Source organism: Choloepus didactylus, chromosome 17 (genome assembly GCF_015220235.1).
Source record: "Choloepus didactylus isolate mChoDid1 chromosome 17, mChoDid1.pri, whole genome shotgun sequence".
In the NCBI taxonomy this organism is placed as follows: Eukaryota; Metazoa; Chordata; class Mammalia; order Pilosa; family Megalonychidae; genus Choloepus; species Choloepus didactylus.
In genome coordinates, this window is record NC_051323.1 from 16,141,786 (window position 1) to 16,161,183 (window position 19,398).

Here is a 19,398-nt window from a genome sequence, read left to right on the forward strand (position 1 = left end):
TTTTGTTTTATGTCTGTCTCTGTTGGTTTTACACTTACCTGAAATGACAACCCTGATGAAGAGGATGGGTACGCTCTTTTGCCAGGAACTTCATGGGTGCAAATGGAGAAAGGGTGTACCTTTGTACCCTGTGTTCCTTTGGCCTTTTCATTTTCTGATTGTTACCTGTTGTAGTTCCAGTACTGTTGTGTTATTGTTAAGGAGATAAAGCAAAAGAAGACTTACCTAAGGCTTGGAAATAGGTTGCTGGCCCCCTCAGATGGAGACATGAAGTTAGTGGGGAAAGAAGAGAGCAAGGCTGCCCTGCACTTAGAAATGGGTTATAGAGGAGGAAGCAATATCCCCCTACTGATAAACAGGAGTAGGAAACAGGAACTGTGAGATCTGTTTGTTGGCCGTGGAGTGAGTTCCTTATTCGGCCTGTCTGTAAGTTAGAGCCCTCATGCAGGGAAGACTTCCCTTGTCCGTTGACTTCATGACCACCCCCACAGAGATGTTCAGGCAACTTCCTCTAGTGGGGTCTCTACTGCTTTAGCAACCTACTCCCCATAATAGGGACCTAGACGATGGTCTTAAGAACAGAACGATCCCAAATCTCTGCTTGCCAAGGGGCAGTACAGTTTTCCTGAAACCCTTGGGGGCTGGCCTGATACTCCATTTTGAGTGGCCTTATTGGCTAGTAAGAAGTGCTAAAAATCTTGTTAAGTTGGGGTCTTTGAATCTGGGTGCCACCCTTGCAGTTCTGGTCCCCGAGCAACAAGTATGGGCAGTGTTCCATTCTCTTAGGCTTTAGATTAACATCGTTTACCTTGATCTCTGCCTCTTGGAAAAGTGCTACAATCATTTGCCTTCATCCACAGGATGCATCTAAGGCTGATTATGTGGAGAGATGATGACCCTGCTAGATGGGGTCTACAGCGGTGGGGTGGTGGAGAGTGTGCTAGGGCATCTGGTTTTCCCATTTCTCACTCCAGTATCCTGCCACCTCTCTACCAAGTCCTTCAAGTGCCTTTCTTTAGGGCAGTGGAGGCACAGTCGGAGGCACAAAATACATAGGGAACTGTTAACAACCTGCTTCACTTTTGTATAGCAAGGAGTCCAGCTTCTTGGCCAAGGATGGGGGAACCTCCACTGTTATCTTCCCTGATTCAACCAGTTCCACATTTCAGGTCTGTCTCTCCATTCCTGGTTCCAGCTTCTGTGTTAGGACATCTTGTTTGCAACAGAAAGATATCCAACTTAAGAGCATTTATTGATTCACAAAACAAGGAAGGGCAGACTTGGCATTGGCCTCAGGGATGACTGGGTCAAGGGGCTGAAATGCTCCCCAAAGGTTGGTCTTTGTCTCTGAGCTCTCCCCTTTGCTTCTTTCTGCTGCTGGTCTCATTTCCTTCTACTGCAGATGAAACTTCGACACACTAGACCACAGTATAGTGTGTTGGATTGCATGCTACTGATCAAGATCCCACAGAGCTCACAGGTTGTGTGTGTGTGTGTGTGTGTGTGTGTGTGTGTGTGTGTGTTTGGCACAGTTTCACAGTTTACCCAGCTCAGAATGCAGCAGCAAGACTGCAAGGAAGGGATGCTTTTGGTGCAGCTTCCCTGGTCGTCTTTGGTTCTACAGAGAAGAACTAACTGACAATTAAAGTCTGAAAAAACTCTTGGAAATATAATGCTTCTTGGGAGACCAGGAGATCCTCCCTCAGGTGTGAGGAAGCTTCCATCAACTTCACTTAAGAGCATCTCTGAGCTAAGATGCTCGGATGATCGTTATCAACTTATGGCCCATCTATACCATTCAGCTGAGCCTTTGCATGTGATAGGGGACGTGCCATAGGGGCTTCTGGATTTACATCATCCCAATACCAGGATGAAGGGGAAAGAAACCCTTTGCTCCAAGCTTTGGAATATAAATGGGAAAGAACTACTTGGTGTCGTTTGTGTTACGTATCCATCCCTAGACCATCGCTATGGTCAAGGGGTTGCGACTGGCTAAGAAGACAGTGGAGAGAAGGGTACTGGGCAGTTCCTACAATAGCCACTGCAACACTTTTTTCTGTCTTTCTTGGTTTTCCTACTATTTCTTTCTCTCTCTCTCTTTTGTAATTTTAGTTTTCCTAATATTCTCTTTTTTTATACTCACCTCTTTAATATTGGTCCATTCTAGCATTCTAACCTTGACCCACTGATCTTTTCACTCCGCACATCCTGAGACATCTCATATACCCTAATGGCTGTAGCAATCACCTATGTACTCATGACTTGACATCTCTCTCTCCAATCCCAGCTAAGTTTCAGGCTCATGTAGTCCCTTAGTCCTCAAGTGGGGGTGATTTTGTCCCACAGGAGACATTTGGCGATGTGAAGAAGATATTTTTTGTGTCATAACTGGATGGGATGGTGTTGCTCCTGGTGTCCAGTTGGTAGAGGCCAGGGATGCTGCCAGACATCCTACAGTGCTGAGCCCAGTCCTCCAACCAACCCCATCGAGACCCCAGACATGTGAGTGAGGAAATCCCCATGCCATTGCAGCCCCCTTCCATTCAACTCTTCACAGCCAAAGACCCAGACATTGTGGACCAGAGATAAGCCATTCCTGGTCAAATCCTGACCCACAGAATCCATGGACATACTATACTAAAATGGTGCTGGTTTTATGCCACCAAGTTTCAAGGTGGTTTGCTATATAATAGATAACTGGAAAACTCCCCAAACTGCATTCACCTTCTCACAGACTTACTGCTCTACCTATATTTTCTGTCAGTTAATGACAAGGCAAGTGGCAGGGCTACCCACGTAACACTGGGATCAATTCCAAGCTCTTCTTTTCTTTTGACCCCCACATACAGCCAGTTAGCAAATTTTCCCAGTTTTCAGTCTTGTCTGTTTCTTTCATCTATCCTTCCTCTAGTTCAAATGCTTATCATCGCCTGCCTGAATGATTGCAAAAGCCTCCACACTACTCTCTAAATCTTACCTCCTTCAAAACTATCCTGAACACAGCTACCAGTGATCTCCCTTACATGCATAGCCAAGCATGTATCAAACTCTCTTTTAAATGACCGAGCGTTAACCCCGTTCTTACCAGAAATGTACAACTGCGTCTATGTAGCATGCCAGGCTCTCCATGGCATCCCCTGCAGCTTCATCTCCTGACCCTCTTTGACCCTTTCTTTACACACTCTCTTTTTCTAAAATGCAATTTTATTGAGATATACTCACACCATATAATCCATCCAAAGTATACAGTCAAGGGCTCACAGTATCATAAAGTTGTGCATTCGTCGCCACAATTTTCAAACATTTTTATTATTCCAAAATAAAGAAAAAGATAAAAAAATAAAAAAGAGACCCAAATCATCCCATACCCCTTATTCCCCCTATTATTTGTATATATTTTTGTCATTATTTTTTACTCATCTACCCATACACTGGTTAAAGGAAGTGTCAGTCACCAGGTTTTTACTATCACACAGTCACATGATAAAAGCTATGTAGTTATACAATCACCATCAAGAATCAAGTCTACTGGATTACAGTTCAACAGATTCAGGTATTATCTTCTAGCTAGTCTAATACACTAGAAACTCAAAAGGAATATCTATATAATGCATAGGAATAACCTCCAGAATGACCTCTCAACTCTATTTGAGATCTCTCAGCCTCTGAAACTTTATTTTGTTTCATTTCTTTTCTCACTTTTGGTCAAGATGGCATTCTCAACCTTTATGTGCTTGTAATATTGAATTGCTTATATATTGCTTCCACATTCTTTATTGTGATTGTGGCTTCTAAAATACCTCCTGCTCATTAATTCATCCTAAAGACTCAGCACAAATGTTTCCAACACGAGGAAGCCTCCCAAGACTTCTCTGGGCTGGGCAAAGAATCATCCTCTAAGTTTCCATGTATCTCATGTTTGCTGTGATCATTGGTCTTACCACATTGTTTTGAAATCATCTACCTGTGCCTCAAAGGCTGGGTGTCTGACTTGTTCATCTTGGGTCCCAGTATGTGCAGAACTTGTCACCTGTACCCATGCAGAGCTGTTTGTTGAACTGTAGTAAAGATTATGATGTGCTCACCCAACCCCATATCCTCTCTCTCCTGGGCACATTGATTGTATTTCCCATTCTCCCTTGTAGTTAGATGTGGTCACATAACCAGGTTCTGCCCGGTGAAATGCAACAGGTCTGCCTGATTGACATTTGCTATGTCAAAACCTGGCCCCCCAAAGCTTCCCATGTGATCCCTTATGCTCTCTCTCCCTGTCTGATGGCTGGACACAGAAGATCCAGAAAAAAAAATTCTGAGGCTATAGGAGATGGTGGAGCCATACCACGGAGGAAGCCTGGATTTCCCACTGACCCCATAGAAGGCCACCCACTGGCCAGGAGCATCTACAGTGTACTTTGTATTAGCAGGCTGAAGTTGATGAAATAAATTGCCAAATCCAGGGCTTGAAGGGCTCTTTAAGTCTCTGGTCCCAATTCCCTATTAGATAGGCTGACTCTTAGCTCATTCTTCACGAATAAAATTGATCCGGAAACTTCCAGAGGGAATTCTATAGATCAGAACAACCCTTTAACTTTGGGAACCATTTCGCTTTACTAAAGTTAAGTTCTTATGCTTCAGATGGAGTTATTTTACATTCATTGAGGATGTACATCCAGCCCCCTTTACAATAATTCACATTAAGTTAAAAGTTAGCTTGTTCCTTGCCTTTCCTCTCTTCATGCTAAATATTTTTGAATTTATTTGGATGATCCTCATGATGCTTCTCCCCTTTTATTCGAATATTTTGTTTCCATGTCTATATTCCTTGTATTCTACTTCATTGAGGCAAAATAGGTCAGTAAATACTCCGAGCCTATTATCACAGCTGTCACAAAAGCGTCAGCGTCATGCTTATCAGAGTGACAGTTCTGACAAAAGCAGCTAAACTTGTTCTTCTAATCAGCTTTGGGCAGAGCAAAATTAGCTTTGTTTCTTATGCCTTTTTCCTTCTTCTCAGCCTATACTGAGATTGTACAAATTGAAAAAATGGACTCATCATAAAAATCCTCCTTGTCCACAGACAAGATGTGTCAGTTGTCTGCTAGCCCAAATCAGGCTTTATGGACCAAGGTACATTATTTCCTTGTCCCAAGTATTGACTTTATCATAAAAAAAAAAAAAAAATAGCACCGGAAGGGTCAGCCTCCAAGGTCTTCCTGAATGGTGTCTTTTGAAAATCTGCATTATGACCCTCACTTGACTACTAACTGTAAATTTGAAAATTCAAAGATTTGTTTTAAGTTCTAAAAATATTAATTGCTTTCTCACCCTGGGGTAAGAATATCTTCCTTGTTTTCTCCAGAGAGAATCAAATTCTTCCGTTGTCTCCCTGCTGTTCCTTGCACACTCACACTGTCTGTGATTTCTTTGCACCCATCACTATTCTCTGAGCCCCTGAGAGCTGGACCTTATCTTCCTCACCTCTGAATTCTCAGTTTTCATGAGGACCTGCCTCACAGTAGCTCCTCCTTAAGTAGTTTTGAATTAATAAAGTAAGGAGGTGGAGAGAATGTGAAACGGAGATAGTGTAGTGTGCTATTCCAGAGTCCCAGAGTTTGGGGTGTGACAAAGATTATTTTCTTAAGTATCTGGAGGTCTGTTTTATCTGCCTTACTTTGTTTTTTTCTCTACCACTGTTCAACTCTAGCATCTCTCCCATTTTCTACCTTAACTTACATATGACAACATAGTGGTGTCCTCCCTGTGCTTTCCATGTTCAATCCAGCATTGAGTGTCTTACAAAACTCTTAGAGGCCATTAAGGCATGGGTGTTTCTTCTCGGAACTGCGATGGCTGTTCTCAACCTTGTTGATGACCTATTTTCCAGTCTCTCCGGGGTTGAACAAATAAAGGGAAACTTCTGAAGCATAACCAAGAGGAGTGCGCCTCTTGTGCTTCCAAAATTTTTAGTCACGTTATATATTCCTTACTATTCAGGTTTTCAAGATCTTGGTCTTACTCACATTGTCTGAGACGACCCTCAGAGACATTTTAAAATCACTTTTCTATTGGAAAAACCATTATTTAGTCACTGAGAAAGGGAACTGACACATGAAAACCTCTTTTCTTAGCCATCTGCTCCCTTCCTATTTTCTTCCTTTCGGCAATAGGCAGAGACCTGAGCCAACTGGTGACCACAGTGAGATTAAAAACCCCCTGTGCCTCCAGATCCCATTTGAAGAACATAGGAACCTCTGAGGCTCTAAGAAGAAAGAGTCCTCTGGGCCCAAGGCCAGGCCCCAAATTAGGGAGTCCATTCAGATTCAGAATCATGCAACCAGCTGCACAGAGTCAGAAAAGACCAGGAAATTACCTAAAGATTTCCCTTCGTAATCCTGAAAATTTTAAGGTTTCAGCACAGTTTCTCTGCATCTGGTGCCCAAACCCTGTCATAACACCGAGTCAGGCATATGTCTTTGGAATGGAAAAACCATTGCCCCTCAGTACAACAGTATCTGGATATTCCTGAATTTCTCAAATGGGAAGAATGCAATTCTGAATCAGGAACTTTTGATAAGAAAAGAGAGATGCATGAACACAACCATATTTTCTCTTTATAATGTTACGATAACTTTGTGGGGTTAGACTTGTATATCCGGGACACACAGGGCTGTGCGTACCTTCTGTATACTTCTCCAAGCAGGTGATTCATCTCCAATGTGCACAGAAGAGCGACCAGCTATCAGCAACTTTCAAGGCAAGATAAGGAAGGGCCTGTGGATTAGAAGTTGGGCAACTACAGCCTGTGGACCAAATCAGGCCTGCCTGATTTGAATGTTGTTTGCGTTTTTTTAAATGATTCAATTTTGTTTAGTTATATTCACAAACCATACAAAATCATCCACAGTGTATAATCATTATATAGTTGTGCATCATCACCACAATCAATTGTTGAACACTTTCATTATCACACACAAAAAAGAATAAGAATAAAAAGTTAAAATAAAAAAAGAATGCCCAAAACATCCCATACCCCCCATCCCTCCCTATTATTCATTTATTTTTTGTCATCATTTTTCTACTCATCTGTCCAATCACTGGATAAAGGGAGTGGCAGCCAAAAAGTTTTCACAATCACACAGTCACATTGTGTAAGCTATATAGTTATAGAATTGTCTTCAAGAATAAAGGCTACTGGGTTGCAGTTCAACAGTTTCAGGCATTTCCTTCTAGCTATTCCAATGCACTAAAAACTAAAAAGGGTTGTCTATATAATGCATAAGAATAACCTCCAGAGTGACCTATTGACTCTATTTGAAATCTCTCAGCCACTGAAACTTTAATTTGTTTCATTTCTCTTCCCCCTTTTGATCCAAGAAGTCTTTCTCAGTTCCATGATGCCAGGGCCAAGCTCATCCCTGCGAGTCATGTCCCACTTTGCCAGGGAGATTTACACCCCTGAAAGTCATGTCCCACGTAGAGGGGAGGGCACTGAGTTTACCTGCCGAGTGGGCTTAGAGAGAGGCTACATTTGAACAGCAAAAGAGGTTCTCTGGGGGTGACTTTTAGGCACAATTATAAGTAGGCTTAGGGTGATGGTTAGGTTCATGTGTCAACCTGGCCAGGTGATGGTGTCCAGGTGTCTGGTCAAGCAAGCACTGACCTAACTGTTACTGCAAGGACATTTGTGGTTGGTTAATAAACCAGAGGCTGGTTTATTAAATCATCAGTCAATTGGCTGCAGCTGTGACTGCTTACTTTGACGAAGGGCATGTCTTCCGCAAGGAGAGAATGTAATCAGCTGGATTTAATCCAATCAGTTGAAGATTTTAAATGAGACAGATAGAGGACCTTCACTTCTTCTTTGGCTACATAGCGAACCATTTCCTGAGGAGTTTGTCAAAGTTTCCAGTTCACTTCCTGAGGAGTTCATCAAACATCTTCATTGGAGTTGCCAGTTTGCTGCCTGCCCTATGGAATTTGGACTTGCGAATACCCACAGTTGCATGAGACACTTTTGTAAAATCTTACATTTATAGATCTCTCTTGTTGATCCTATTTCCCTAGAGAACACCAACTAATAACTTAGCCTCTCCTTTGCAGTAACAAATTTCATAAGGGCAAATCCCAAGATCGAGGGCTCAGCCTTCTAAATTGGTAGCCCCCAATGCTTGTGAGAATATCATTAATTCCCCAGGTGGGAAAATTTAATATTTCCATATTTTCTCCCAGTCCCTCAAGAGCGCTTTGCAAATTCATTTTTATTCTCTGCTCAAGTTACTCTGGGATGTATTGGGGCTTCACACTAATGAGTAAAAACCAACCAGATTTCACTCCCTATTCAACATTCCATGTAATTGTATTGCTTGAATAAACTGATCACACAAGTTAAATTATATAGTGTGCTACAAAAAATATAGATTTTGCACCTAATGAACATCTCTTCCTTTGATCTCACACAGAAGTTGAAGTTTTAAAACACTATTAATATCATCCTTTATTCTTTAGTCTGATTTATCTTAGTCCTAGTAATGCATTCACCACCACTAACTACTTGAGGACATTTCAAATGGTTGCATTATAAATGGTTATTTAAGTACCTACATAATATTCCTGGTTTTGCCTCTTGGCCCACCAGGCCTAAAATACTTACTATCTGGCCCTTTACAGAAATAGTTTGCCAATTCCTGGAGGTATCAGTGGAAACCAGACCAGTGCAAACCTTCTCCCTTCCCCAACTGTGTGGTAAGCTTTATATTGGCCCCTAACGGTGTCCATCTCCTAATCCCCAGAACCTGCAAATATGTTACCTTACATGGCAAAAAGAGCTTTCCAGATGTGATTAGGTTAAGAATCTTGAAATGGGGAGATTATCCTGGATCATCTGCATGGGCCAATGTAATGATGAGCCTCCTTATAAGAGAGAGACAAGAGGACCAGAGTCAGAGAAGGAGCTCTGACAACAGAAGCAGAGGTTAACGTGATGCAGACATGAGCCAAGGAATGTGGGCAGCCTCTGGTAGCTGGAAAACGCAAGGAACAGATTCTCCCACAGAACCTCCAAAGAAGGCAGGCCTGACAACACTTGGATTTTAGCCCATAAAACCCATTTCAGACTCCTGCCTCCAGAGCTATAAGATAATAAATTTGCATTGTTTTAAGCCACTAACTTTGTGGCAATTTTTTTTTTTTTTTACAGTAGCAACAGGAAACTAATTCCTTTACAGGAAAGCATGCTTCTAGGCTTGGGGGAGAAGCATAGGCTTTGCCAGAGAGTCTCACAAAATATAGTGAATTCTTGTAGGCAAGTTGAGTAGGAAATGTTGTGAGAGGAAGTTCACTGTGGAGCAGATTACAGAACAATGATTTTAGAAAGTACTTGGTAAAGGCACCCAAGGTAAAATGCAGTTGTTAGGTCAGCAGGGGAGAGAAGCACCACAGAGTAGAATGTGGCTGAAAGTGGAGGGGAGATAGAGGACTGAAGGATGTAAGCACGCTGCGTGGGCTGGCCTTAGATTCCAAGTGACCTCCGCCAGGTATCTAACTGAAACTGAATGACATCCCCATTGGCAGCAGAACAGGAAGGCAACAGGGCTTTAAAATCACATGAGTGTGCTTTTTTTGTCAGCCATATAAACCCTGTGTCTTCTTTTCCAATCAGAATATTTATCTCCACTTGCTTCTTAAGTTCAGATGAATTTTTCTCCCTCCAACTAAGAATCCATCTGCTTATTGTGTTCTCAGTAATTTGCACATGTTGATATCCTTGACAACCAGTTATTTGTCATAGATACAACCCTTGGATTTCAAAATTATGTTCTTATTCCAGAAATTGTTCACTAAATAGACCAATATCTCTTAAAACAACATTTCTCAAATTATGTTCCTCAGATTGCCAATTCAGATTACCCCTTAAGAGGAGGAGTCCATAGGACACAGTTTGAGAATAGCCTCCTCTGTTTAGACATTCAAGGATTCAGATAGAAATTTGGAGTGAATTCCTGCTTGCATTCTAGCTTGGAGGAGAACTAGAACTTGGAATTCCTGAGGCTTTCTCAGAAATGTGGGTCCACATTGAATAGACCCTGGTCAAAATTATTTATAAACAATACAAATGAAGAGGCATGGAAATCCAAAGGCATTGGAGGTTCTCTCCAAATCCCTAAGTAGTGTCTCAACTTTCTGAACAGATTTTCATGTGGATGCAATGATTCACAATGTCCCTCCTCCAACACACTTGCAGCCCACCACCACCAGCTCCTTCTAGGTGATGGAGGCCGTAAGGCAAAGGCTTCCCCAGGGACCAGGAAAGCAGCAGGTGTTGCCAAAGTCCCCCTTGATGTGAAGGACGCCAAACTCTGCAAACATGGAGGACTGCAGAAACATGGATGTTCCTTGGCTGGATGTAAAGATCTCTGAAAATCAACACTGATACGTTGGAAATGGAGAGGCAGCCCATTGATTGACTGCGTTTACTACTCTTATGCACTCAGTGCTTGAAGGATGTTTAGGCAGTTCATTCCTTATTTACTTGTCTGTCTCCCTCGCTAGACTCTAAGTTCTATTAAGTCCATAAATTTGTCTTAGTATTCCCAGCACAAAGCTCATTCTTTAATATGTGCTCAGTAAGCATGTGCTGAGTGAATGACTGAATGATAAGTTCCAGTGTCCAAAAGCTCTTTTTGCAATTCAGAGGCAACTGTAGTGTTGTTGCTGTTGCTATAGAAAATGGTAATACTAATTTTATTATTTTGAGTTACTTCCTGCCAGACCATTCAAAATTGTCACTGGGCGGGGGGGGGAGTATCTTCTTTCGGTGAAAACGAACAACTAGATAAAATAACCTGCGGTTATTTCCGAAAGGTTCTATTATTTAATATAAGGAAAACTTACGAAAGGGTAGAATGTTTTTTAAAGTACACATATTTTCCCCAGAATCCCCTTGGCCTGGTTTCTGGAGTTTCAGCTGGCAACAATTCAACAAGTGTTTACTGAGTTCTTAATAAGTTCCAGACACTGTGCTAAGCTCCACAGAGCATGGGTGTCCAACCTCAGGCTGCCAGAGGAGATAAAAGAATGCATAATGCCTGCTTCCAAAGTATAATGTGATAAGAGCAAGCCTGAAAGACACAAAGTGCCAGAACCCTGACAGCTAGGGAAAATAGCCACGGCGTTGCCTCCACTTCCCTGGAGTAATCAGTCAAGAATGAAGACTCAGTGATACAAGGAAGTGCAGATAAATACACATTAAAAGTAAACACACACCAATTAGCTATCTTTCTTGAAGCACAACACCTCCTGTGCCGGTTAGAAAACAACATACGCTCATACGCTTTCCTTTCTTTATAGGAAGTGTGGGCTTATCAGTCCCTCCTTATTACCAGTATTGCCCACCTCCATATCATGTTCATGCTCCATTTTCCAGAACACTGTGATATTTCCTGTTTATCAAAGCCCTTTGTGGATAAATGATGTGTTCTCATATATGAGGGAATCTTATAAGATAGAAATCTATCATCTTACAGTAGCAAAAAAATGCCCATCAGATCCAGTCTTTCTGTCCATTCAAAATAGCTTTCAGTGACTATGAACAATAGGTTTCTAAAATATTCTCAGAGGTACTGGAGTTGAGCTTTGGAGAGGGGTGAGGATATAGACCAAAAAATGGGGAGTGATGGCATTTCAGCTGTGGGGAACAGCAAGAGAAAGTTTCAGAGGCTGAGTGAGGATGAGTGAGTAGTTCCAGTTGGCTGAGGCATAGGATATAACTGGGGGAGTGGTGGAGGGTAACTACAGAAAGGTAGGTTAGATCTGGTTCCTGGAGGGTTGGACTTTGAGAACTGGCTAATGAGATTGGCCAACTTTCCTTAGGCAGTCGAGACCAGGAAATGTTCATGAACCAGAAAGTTATATAAGCAGCATCGTGCTTCAAAAAAGTGAATTTGGATTGGAAGGGGTAGAGTGTTGTTGTAAGGTATTTAAGTAGAAGACTTTTACAACAGTCTGTTAGCAGAATCAAGAAAATCTGACAACCAATTAAATGTTGATGGGGTATGTTCTAGTTTGCCAGGAATGCAAAACACCAGAAATGGATTGGCTTTTATAAAGGGGGTTTATTTGGCTACAAAGTTACAGTCTTAAGGCCATATCCAAGGTAAGTCATCAACAATTGGGTACCTTCACTGGAGGATGGCGAATGGTGTCCAGAAAACCTCTGTTAGCTGGGAAGGCACGTGGCCAGCATCTGCTCTGGAATTCTGGTTTCAAAATGGCTTTCTCCCATGATGTTCCTCTCTAGGCTTCAGCTGTCCAAAATGTCACTCTCAGTTGCTCTTGGGGCATTTGTCCTCTCTTAGCTTCTCCAGAGTCTGCTTTCAAAGGCCATTTTCAAACTGTCTCTCATCTGCAGCTACTCTCTCAGCTTCTGTGGATTCTTCAAAGTGTCCCTCTTGGCTGTAGCTCCTCTTCAAAATGTCACTCTCAGCTGCACTGAGTCCCTTCTATTTGTCAGCTCATTTATATGGCCCCTGTGATTTAATTTAGACCCACCCTGAATGAGTAGGGTAACACCTCCATGGAAATTATCCAATCAGAGTCATCACCCACAGTTGGGTGGGGCACATCTCCATGGAAACACTCAAAGAATTACAATCTAATCAACACTGATAGGTCTGCCCACACAAGATTACATCAAAGAAAATGGTGTTTTGGGGGACATAATACATTCAAACTGGCACAGGGTATACGAGAAAGGAAGGTGCAAAGATGGCTCTGAGGGTTGAAGCCTGAATTATTTAAAATTTGTGATATCATTAAAATAGTAGTAGTAAAATTAATAACATTTGAGGAACATTGGTTTATATTGTGTTTTCATATACATTATCTCTTTTAAGAAACAAATGAGTCAAGAGGGAAACTTATTTTTGGGGGGGGTGTATTGTAGTTGACATCTGTTGCTTTGCAGATACTTAGCATAACTTCCCTCTTTTCTCCATTTTTCTATGGAGGATTGAGTATTCTCACTCTCACTTCATGTGACTGAAGCCAATCCATAGTCTCTGGACTTCACTAATTAGCCTATTTACACAATCCAGTTATGCAGTTGGTTACAGGATGGCCAGTGTCCCAGGTTAGGCCAATGAAATTCAATTGTAGGATTTTTGATGGACATGTTGGGAAAGAAAAGTTTCTCCTTCTTCTGGGTTTGCTAAGCTGGTAAAGGCAAGTCTGGGGTTTATGGAGGCTACAATATGGAGATTGTGACTTAGAAAAACATAATTCATCACAGAAAAAAGAGAAGAGGAGAGATTCAATTCTTGATAATGTTGTTTGAGTCCCTGGATTGAGCTCAGGACCCTGTTGGTGTTGGTGTCTTAATGCACTATACCAGAAATGGATTGGCTTTTATAAAAGGGATTTTTTTAGGCTACAAATGTACAGTTCTAAGGCCATAAAAGTGTCCAAACTAAGGCATCAGCAAGAGGATACCTTTACTGAAGAAAGGCCGGTGGCATCTGGAACACCTCTGTCAGCTGGGAAGGCACATGACTGGTGTCTGCTGGTCCTTTGCCCATGGGTTGCGTTGCTTTCAGCTTCTGATTCCAGTGGCTTTCTCTTTAAACATCTGTGGGTTCTCACTTGACTTCTCCAGGGCAAACTCTGGGCTTCATCTCTTAGCTTAGCATCTCCAAACATCTTTCTGTCTGCATCTCCAAGTGCCTGGGCCTGTGTCAGCTCTGAGCTCTCTTAAGGACTCCGGTAAACTAATTAAGACCCACCTTGAATGGGCAGGGTCACATCTCCATGGAAACAACCTAATTAACCTCCTCCCCCTCCCCCCCAATAAGTCTGTCTCTGCAAGAAAGGATTAAAAGAACATAGTCTTTTATGGGGTGCAAAACAGATTCAAACCAGCACAGGTTGGTTTCACAGGGAAGTGTGTTCCTTTTTCACCCCCACTAAAGCCAGTTTAAGTTGGAGTCCATCATTTGCAACCAAAAGAAGCCTGGTAAATACAGGGATGACATATTTGACTCTGAGCATTAGAATTTCAGGTTCCAGAATATCTCAGAAAACTGTAACTCAGAAGAGAAGTTGTAACCAGGGATACATATTTGAGTCTCGTGTCCATGAAAAGTGATATTAAATCTCTGGGAATGACCAAGATCCCCAGAGTAAAGCACGGGAGAGAATAAAGAGCAGGAAAATATCCAGTCACAGGAACTGAGAGAGGCTGTTGGAGAGAAGAAAGAAATGGCTCCCTGGGCTAAGTAGAAGTCAAATTGAACGAATATCGCCACTGATGGGCAACTGGAGGGCCTGGGTGGTCTTTAACATAGTGATTGGCCTTAAATAAGATTGCAAAAGGATAAACTGTGACTCTCCCTTCATACAGTTCCTCTATCTTCCACTGGCATTTGCCACACTGTGTATCCTGGTCATCTTTAGCACCCTATACCTGGCATCCAGTATATGCTCAATAAAGAAATGAATAAAATGAAAATTGGGGTAAGTATAGACAGTTATTTTTTAATATGAAAATGGGCTTTGTCAGGGATAATGTGTGGCTCACAGCATGTTCCAGGTTGAAATCTGGTAACATGTCCCACTGCTTTCCAACATCCACAGTTTAAGGCTGATGGTTAGACATCCTCTGTCTCCATTAGCTGCAGAGCTCCCTGACCGTGAAAGGGTCAGAAATCACTTGAGAATGGAGCTATAAGCTCGAACATATAAAGTAAACATCACACAGGATGGAAACATCTTGTATTTATGACAAGAGAATGGAAGAAGACAGTCTGTCTGACATAACGAGGCCCTTAAATAATGGTGGGTAAAAGTCTCTAGACTTACTCTGTAGTCTACATTGTATTCCTTGATTTGGAAAGGGAAGGTGTTGGCACAGGGTGGGAAATAGGCTGAAACGTAAATGCTAAAACCCATCAAATGGCAGTGATGGCCTCGAGTGCTGAGGGGAGGATTTTAAAGCTCCATGGAAAAGAATGGTCCTATTGATTTATTAAAGTCTGCCACGGACAAGGAAAGGGGGAGGCTCCCTCATTGCCTTCAGGCCTCTGCTCCAATGACACCTCCTCAGAGAGGCCTTCCCTGATCATTTTATCTAAAATTTTCTTACTTTTCTTCATCACCCTGAGCATGATTCAATATTACATCATGTACACAAGTTTCATTGTCTGTCTCCTTCGCTAGACATAAGCTCCACAAGGAACTCACTGCTGTATCCCCACAGGGCCTCCTCAACAAACACTGGTAGATCACGTGGATGATTTTCCCTGCTGTTAGCCTAAACTGGCCTAAGCTAAAGTGCATCTTCGAGCCTGGAGAAATCAGAGCTATTACAGTCTGCAGACAGTTGTGCCCCTTTCCAAGCATTTTAATCGTCTTTCAGTGAACCATAGGAAGGTGGAATCCCTGTAGCCCATGTGTACAAGTCCTGACATTCATTGAAAAGTAAGATTTAGGAGAGGATGGACAAGAATGCCTCTCCTTTCCTCCCTTTCTCAGAGGCTGTATTTGGAACACAGGGCTGGGACCACCCAGAGAGCGGGAGGAGTGGGCCCACGTGTGTGGGTGTTCCACTCTGGCTCTTCCACCGTAATGGAAGAGCTGTTTAAAAGAAACAACCGCCATCTCGAGAGACAGTTAGTGCAATGAATCATAACACTGTAGTGACGTTAATTCAAAATTCAAAGAGTTTGGGAGCACAACTGTCAAACAGCAGGATGAGCGATGCCGGGCTTGAAAGCCTTAGTTGTGAGTGAGTGAGCCCGCGAGTCCCAAGCCTGAGGATGGAAATACACAAAGGAAGGCCTCGGTTAAGTTTAGAGCCTTGCTCAGCATTTGGGGACAGAGTGTACCCATCTCTGATCTAAGTCCCACTTAGGTCCCCATAAGTGAATGTGTGATTGTCCTGCGGAGAATTAGTTGTGGGAAGAAGGTGGATGCCAATTCCACTGTAGTGGGGTGGGGGTCACCACTGGACAGAGGTCTCTGGGGAATGGGCTGAGGCTTCAGGAACAGGGACGTATAATGAACGTCAAACTTCAGGGGTGGGGACAGCGGTGGAAACCAGAAGCACCGTAAGCAAATGGAAACCAAGCAGAAAGGGAAGGGAGTGGAGGAGTCGGGGGAGTGTGTTGTTGCTTGTAGTGAATGGTATCAACAGATTATTGTGGAGATCGGGAAGAGGACCTAGAAAGGGGCATTACATGGCATTGTAACTATAGTCAAGGGGAAGGCGAGGGTTAAGGGGTTGGTGGGTGGCAGAAAATGGACACGTGTGTTTATTTATTCGTAATTTATATCCGCATAAAATTTCCAAAAAATTTAAGGCAGCTTCCAAGGATAGACATCATTGCACTGCAGCTGTAAAAATAGAAATAAAAATATTTAAAACAAGGAGAAGGAATGGGAAGCAAATTTACGAAAGGTCTGGGACAATCTGGCTAAGGTAACCGGGCATTGCCTTTAGCTCCAGATTTCCTGGTAGCCGAAGAAAGAAGAGGACAATTTAAAAAGCTGGCAGTCAAAGAGATGAAAGGCAGCAAGATTAAATGAACATTTTCTTTTTTTCTTCAAAATCAAGGGAACCAAATTAAAAAGGAAAGTCTGAATATGTTGAAGACAAAGGGAAAAAAAATGGGGACCCATGTGTCCAGATCTATTTCTCTCCCTTTTGCTGGCTTACCCTTACTTCTGCCCCCTTATTTCTGGCAGTAAAACTTCACCCATTTGCCTGTCTTCTTTCTTGGCACCTGCTTGGCTGCTGGCTGCGTGGCTGGGGTGGGACTGGGGGGGATGAAACCCTTCCTTCCTGCTGTTCTCTGAACGAGCCCACCCCTGTTTCATTTTCACTTTCTGGCTTTTCCTGCTTTGTTACCCTGAGTGAGGCCTCAGATACCACATCTTCTGCTGACACTGAAATGTCACTGGCTTCAGAGTTCTGTCCTCACCTCCCCTTCGATGACTGCTGAGTGGGCAGCTGGCGAGCCCTCCCTCATCGTATCCCTGGGCGCAGCGCACTCTGCCTCTCACCGTCCCCCCTGGGAATCTTCTCTGGTCTGATGGACTGTGTGGGCTCCCCCAGTCTGAGTCAGGACCCAGGAACGGGAGCATTTGCTTTTTCATCCACATGATAAAAGATAGGGGTTTCACACTATTGCATTCTGCGTCCCACCAAACCTCACCACACTTGACACCAATAGTCTTGACACATTTTTGCAATTGCTTGTTTAGTGTCTGCCCTCCTGTCTGCTGCTCCTTTTGCCCCCCTCCAAATACCAGAGGTTATAAACTGAGAGCGCAGACCCCTGCGTGGCTCGCTTGCTGTGGAATCCCCAGCACACAGCTCGGAGCCTAGCACAAAATAAGCATTAAAAAAAAAAATAAATGTTTCATTTATTTAGCAAATATCTATTAAGCATCTACTTTCTGTGTGGCACTGTTGTAACAGTTTGGGATACGTCAGGGAAGAAAACAGACAACTACTCTTGCCCTTGTCGAACTTGCATTCTTGTGGGTTTTGTTAAATGAATGTCTAAAGGTCATGGAGGAAATCAGGAGCAACAGCAAAATGAGTAAGGACAAGACATTTCAAGAGTGGCACTCACACTGGGGTGTGACTGAGAACATTTTGGGGGTTGCAATCAACTTGCAGATTCCCCAGCTGAGGACCAGAGAACCGGAGGCATCTGGGACAGGGTCTCCCGTGGGTGGTCCTCAGACCACACTCAGAGAAATTCTGCTCTGGAAACTTGCCTGGACCTCCTGATCGGGGAAGCTTGAAAGGAGAATATTGATGAATGGGGTCAGGCTTTCCATTCAGGTCAAAAAGTAGACATTCTCAAGAGAGCACAGAGTTGTGAAAGAGTTTAAAAAAATAACAAAAATAAAAGCAGGTAAGGCTGCTTTTATCACAAATGAAAGGACTTGGCTTCCTTTGACCCTAAATCATCATAGGAAACTCTGCACTGACGTGTTAACCAAAACAATGACACACAGCTGTCCCTGCCCCCTCTGCTGCGTAGATAACCAGCAGGATTGGACAAGGCACCGGGAGCTAAAGGAAAGAGGCCTGCATCATATTTTATTTTCTGCTTTCTACACACATGACAATGGGCAGAGGGCAAGTCCGCTTTCACGCTGCTCCCATCCTTTGGAATTTGGGGCATGTGGGTGTGTGGTCCATTTTCCCTGAGGCTCCCTCTACCCCACACAGCTTCCCTGTCACACCGTGGATCCTTCATCCAATTCTTGGAATGGACACATATTGGAAACTAGGAAAAGAGCCACCTTGGCATGAGCCAGCCCTTGCCTCAGCATCTGGGGAACTGGGTGCCAGTGGCTCATGGACCCTCAGCCTCCAGTGCTCCGGAGAGATCTGGAGGGAAGACACCCCTTCAACATCTAATGCCTGAAATGTAAGCCCTCTGCTGAGCTCGATCCCACACACTCAGTACTCTTTCCCCCGACCTGCTCCTGTCACTTCCCAGCCTTGGCCCTATGGAAGCCCAATTATAAGGTAAAAATACATAGATAAGCCCAATTTTCCACCTCTTTCTTGAGGGTGTCCTCCACATGTCGTTGCAATGGGAACCTGACTTTATCATTAGATGGCCACTTCTCCCTGCAGCCTTCTGGGTTGGGGGCTGTCCATTCTCCCAAATTCCACAAAACACAGTCCTGCTATGGTCCACAATCTCTCAGCCCTTCACGGCTTCTTTAAAACCATCTTCCACCACATGTAAGGCCCCATCTTCATTGAAGTGAAAACCATCTCATTATGCACTGTCTAGAAAAGCCCTCAGACTGAGAAACCCAACTGTTTAACTTTGTTCCACCATATAGGCTAAGAAGCAGACTGGTGCTTCCATGAACTCATACTCTCCAAGGCCATCCCATAATCTTGACTACATTTTTCTGGGCATGCTTCTCTAGGATGCTTGAATGTGATATTCGTGTATTTCCTTAAATTTGGGAGGTTTTCTGTCATTATTTCTTTGACTCTTCCCTCTGCTCCTCTCTCTTTTTCTTCTCCTTCTGCAACTCCCTTACTGTGTTTACTAGTACACTTGATGCTGTCTCACAGGTCTCTTTGGCTCTGTTCACTCTTTTTCAAGGAGAGAGTGCTGAAAGCTGCAAAAGAAAAGCAATGTGACATGGACAAGAGAGCCCCCTTAAGATTCAGTGCTGATTTCTCATCAGGAACCATGGAGAAGAGAAGGCAGTGGGATAAAACAAAGTATGGACAGAAAATAATTGCCATCCAAGAATTTTATATGTAGTGAGACTCTCTTTCAAAAATGAGGGAGAGATTAAGATATTTTCAGATCAACAACAGCTAAGAGTTCATCGCCAATAGACTTACTCTACAAGCAATGC

The 19,398-nt window shown here is 43.1% G+C and overlaps 1 protein-coding gene across 1 annotated transcript in view; it reads left to right on the plus strand.

The window, feature by feature from the left end:
- LOC119512632 (GC-rich sequence DNA-binding factor 2-like) overlaps positions 1-19,398 on the plus strand; it is a 935,299-nt gene that overhangs the window by 223,390 nt on the left and 692,511 nt on the right. The gene's annotated exons all lie outside the window — the stretch shown is intronic.